This window comes from Pezoporus occidentalis, unplaced genomic scaffold (genome assembly GCF_034315485.1).
Source record: "Pezoporus occidentalis ecotype Australia unplaced genomic scaffold, CSIRO_AGI_Poc_V1 ctg33, whole genome shotgun sequence".
Taxonomy (NCBI): domain Eukaryota; kingdom Metazoa; phylum Chordata; class Aves; order Psittaciformes; family Psittacidae; genus Pezoporus; species Pezoporus occidentalis.
The window spans coordinates 5,446,666-5,451,236 of record NW_026915268.1 but is presented as its reverse complement, the minus strand read 5'-3'; positions in this window follow the sequence as shown (position 1 = coordinate 5,451,236).

The window sequence follows — 4,571 nt, the reverse complement described above, 5'->3', positions numbered from 1 at the left end:
CTGGCAGCCTGTGAAGCAGGAGCAGCAGATCCCTCCCGGTGTGCCTTCATCAAAAGGCAAAATTTAAGGCACTCAGGGGCTCCTCTGACGAGCTGCATGAGTCAGTTTGCGGGCTGGAGTCTGGATCTCCCCGTGACAAGCATTAGTCAGGGTGTTCCTGGCATGTGGCAGGACAGCGGAGAGAGTGCCTGGACCTCGAGGGTCTCGGGCGAGTTCTGCAGCTCCCGTGATCCCTTCTGGAGGTGGCTGCAGTTCAGCACCGTGCAAAACGATCCCTCTGCAGAGGTCACAGAGCAGCTTCCAGCTGCCGAGCAGGAGCTGGGGGCTGGGGGGGGCCTGAAAAGCACTCCACAAACATCCATGATTATCCTTGATTAAAGAAGCTATATTTAGATCCTTCCGGGATCAACGGGGCTTCGTTACCAGGAGGACAGCAGAAAGCAGAAATCTATCAAAATGAAATGGAAGTCAAGAGAACAGTGTCTAAGGCAGCAGGGCGATTCAGACAGCTCCGCGGCAGCCTAAACACATGACAGACTCAAGCAGCTCCCACCGCTGCCAGCACAACTGCTCGCAGGGGCTGCCAAGAAGCCAGATGCTGCTGCTGGAAAAAATATCTTCCAGAGTTTGGCATCAGGATCCTGTGATTACCATCCAAATGGGAGGAGATGGAGTGGTAGAATGTGAGTTTAGTATTTAGCACCCCAGAACTGTGCAGCAGCCTTTGAAGGCAGAGGAAAAAAGTTCAAGCAAAATATTTTTGCTAAAAATATGTTTGGAGAAATGAACTTTTTTTTTTTTACTTTATTTTTTAAATAGCAGAAAACCAAACTATTATTAAAACAACACAAAATATTTTATGTCCCTATCAATTAAATGAGTAAAACCAAAGAGGATTGTGGATTCTTTACTTGAGTAAATTTTGTTAGGGAATGGTTTTATAAAGGTCAGAGCATGAGTTCTTTGTCTCTCCTGTTGTTGCTAATGGAAAGTTCCACTGCAGATAGCACCACAGCGACTCCCCTACCCAAGACAAATAGAGATGGGTCGGAGCATTCCCACGTAAGTTTGGGAAGGGTTGAATTTAGATCCAAAGCCTGCAGCTAACCCTTCTCCCAATTTTCAAACAGAGGCCAAAACCCTAATCCAAACTAACCCAGGGCGTGGGGGAAAGTTGAGCCCCAAACCACCTGAGCCTGGTTCCAAGTCTTGCAGCTGAAACCCATGTTTGAAGGTAAAGCAATAGAGGGATGAGCCATTTCTTAATGAGGTTTGAAGCTGATGCTGAACCTCCTCCTGCTGTCTGACAGCTGTGGCTGATACTTTCATAACCTGGGACTCGGACAGGATTTGGAGTCCCTTCTGTTGGGCCAGGTCTCTCCCCAGCTCGCCTGCCTTGCCAAGGCTCCCCAGTGAACATGGTGCTTACGAGTGCTCGGCACATTGAGAAGAGCAGGCAAGGTGGTGCCTGCTCCCCTGGCTGGCTGCACTCACCCCTTTTCTGCACTCCTACATTTCTATATGTGTGCTGGTTCTGCTCCATGCCTGGGAATCCTATTATTGTAGTAAGAGTAGTAATAATAATAATAACAACCCAAGTGGGAACTCAGAGACTTACATCTGGAAAGTTAAGACATGAAGGCTGTTTTGTTTTACTTGTATTTTTGGTTGCTTATTTTTATGGCAGATCTGTGTTTCAACAAATGTTGTCTCCTTGCCTGTTTTAACGTCTTGGAAAAGGGGAAACAAAGAAATGAATCTCCCACACTCCACTTCCTGGGCATGTCAGATCGTTCTGGAGGGGAGATGGGCAAAGAAGCAGAGAGCATCTCTTTCCCCCCTGGGGAACTGCCTCAAGGCTGCTGCAGGTCAGTGCTTTCTCCTCCAGAGAGGTTTGTAAAAGGGAGGAGGACCCTATGGCTAACCTGTGTGTGTCGTGGAGGGTTCAGGCTGCATCATTCCTGTCCAGTGCTATGCCTGTTCTGGGCACAGCCTGGCTGGTGATAGTTGTCTCCTTGAAGTCTATGAAGATCCCAGGTAACTGCTTACTGTGTGATTTTCTGGTAGCTTTTTATACGACTGACCACATGCACTAGTAAATTCAGAAGGGATAGGCAAGGAAGGAGAGGCCTGTGTTTTAATTGTCTAGAGCTTAATGATGGTGATGATAGGATTGAGTGTTTATGGGTCAGAATCAGGGGACGGCCAGCAAGGCAGTCACCATAGTGGGAGTCTGTTCTAGATCACCCAACCAGGATGAAGAGGCAGATAAAATGCTCTATAAGCAGCAGGGAGAGGTCTCACAGTCGCTATCCCTTGTTCTCATGGGGGACTTCAACTTGCCAGGTGTCTGCTGGAAATACAATACAGCAGAGTAGGAGCAGTCTAGGAGGTTCGTGGATTGTGTGGAAGAGAACTTGCTGACACAGCTGGTGAGGGAGCCAGCCAAGGAAGGTGCCCACTGGACCTCTTGTTTGTGAACAGATAAGGACTGTGGGTGATGTGATGGTTGGAGGCCATCTTGGCACAGCAGTCATGAAGTGATGGAGGTTTCAATTCTCAGAGAACTAAGGAAGAGTGGTCAACAAAACTGCTACGATGGACTTCTGGAGGGCAGACTTTGGCCTGTTTTGGAGCCCAGTGACAGAGTCCCTTGGCAGGTAGTCCTGAAGGGCAAAGGGGTCCAGGAAAGCTGGACATCCTTTGGTGTCCAAAGGAAATCTTCACCAAAAGGGTTGTCAAGCATTGGACCAGGAAAGTGTTGAAGTCACCATCAAGTACCTAGAGGTATTTTGAAGAGACTTGCGGATGTGGCACTGAGGAACATGGTTTAGTGATGGATTTGGCAGTGCTGGGTTAACAGTTGGGCTTTGTAATCTTAAAGGGCTTTTCTAACCTATAAGACTCTACTCACCCACGTGTGGCTGAAACTTCAGTCCTCACCACATCCTGTGTGGACATACATTGCTGTTTCATAAGGCTGTTTGACTTGGGAGGTGGGAAAGAGGAAGTGTCCTCAGGTGGAATGACAGCAGGACGCTGACGCACAGCTCTTGTGTCCCATAATCCACACAGATTAGAACAGATCTGCTTTCCCAGCCCTCAGCTGGTCCGGGAGCTTTGATGGGAATGATCTGAGTGTTTAGTCAATGTAAGATGGTGCATTTAACAAAGTAGAGAACATGGGTGGTATCTTACCTCACGGACTCACCTTCACTTGGTCATGCTTGCGGTAGTGGGACATAGTGTTGGTGCTGGCTGTGGGTGGGCTATGCCAACATGGCTTTTAGTACGCATGTTTTACTACAGGTATTTTATCTGGTTCAGTTAACAGCACTTCCTTTCCCCTGACACCCAGCATTGCAAAGGAGAATGTATTCTCTGTCTCTGCACTATCACCTCTCTGGGTTTCCTCCATGGTTGAGCTGTGTGTGTTCAGAGGCATGGGTGCCCTCTCAAGCTCAGACTGAGGTTTTGAGCTTTAACTCCTGCCTTCCAAAAATGTTATTTCAGCACTATCATCAGTAGCTCTGTTTTTGCTATTTCTGAATCCATAAAGAACTGAAATCATTTGTCCTTCAGCTCATCTTTAAGTCCTTCATGGTGATGTTATTCAAATGATTAACTTAACAAAGGCTCCTGGAGCTCCCTACATCATAAAGCTTCTCTTCAATCACTAATTTTGACCTGGGGGTTCAAGTAAAATGACACATAATGCTATTCTGGCATCCAGTATGTACGCCAGCCACAGGAAATGTAATTTGGATGTGTTTCACAAGGAAAGCTTAAACTGCTAGGATAGTTTAAAGAAATGGCCAGGTTTTCTAGGATTTTGAGTAGGTTTTCAGTTGAACTTTGGGAAAGCAAAGATGGGGAATGAGCCTTTGCAGCACTGAACCAGGCACCTGCCTCTCTAAGGAGCACCCTCCATGGTGGCTGCTGGAGGATGCTGTGCTCTATGCCTTTTCCAGCCATGCAGGACATCTGGATACCGTATGTGAGGCTTTCTGGTGGTGCCTGCAGGTGCTGAAGAGTCTTAGCTGTAAATGTACTTGTCTGCAGTCTCTTGCAGTAAGAGACACGATGTCTCTTGAAATAACTTCTGAAATCAAGGTGCTGTATGAGTTGGGTTGTTTTAGTGTTGGCATATTTGAGCCACTTCGAAGAGATGCCATAGCCAAACTCCTTCCTGGTCGGTGTTTTAACATCAGTCATAGATGCTGAGTGCATTACAAACCAAGGTTTAGGACATCAACATCTTCATGCATTACCTTCTAGTAAAAACTATGAATCTGTGGACATGGTTGAGTTACTGTGGGATTAATTTAGGTATTAACTATCAGCATGTCAGCTGCTATTTAGTCATAGAATCCCAGACTGGTTTGGGCCGCAAGGGACCTTAAAGGTCATCCAGTTCCAACCCCTGCCAGGGGCAGGGACAACTTCCACTAGAGCAGCTTGCTCCAGGCTCCATCCAACCTGGCCGTAAACCCTTCCAGGGATGGAGCATTCACAGTTTCCTTGGGCAATGCGTGCCAGGGCGTCACCACCCTCACAGTAAAGAACTTTGC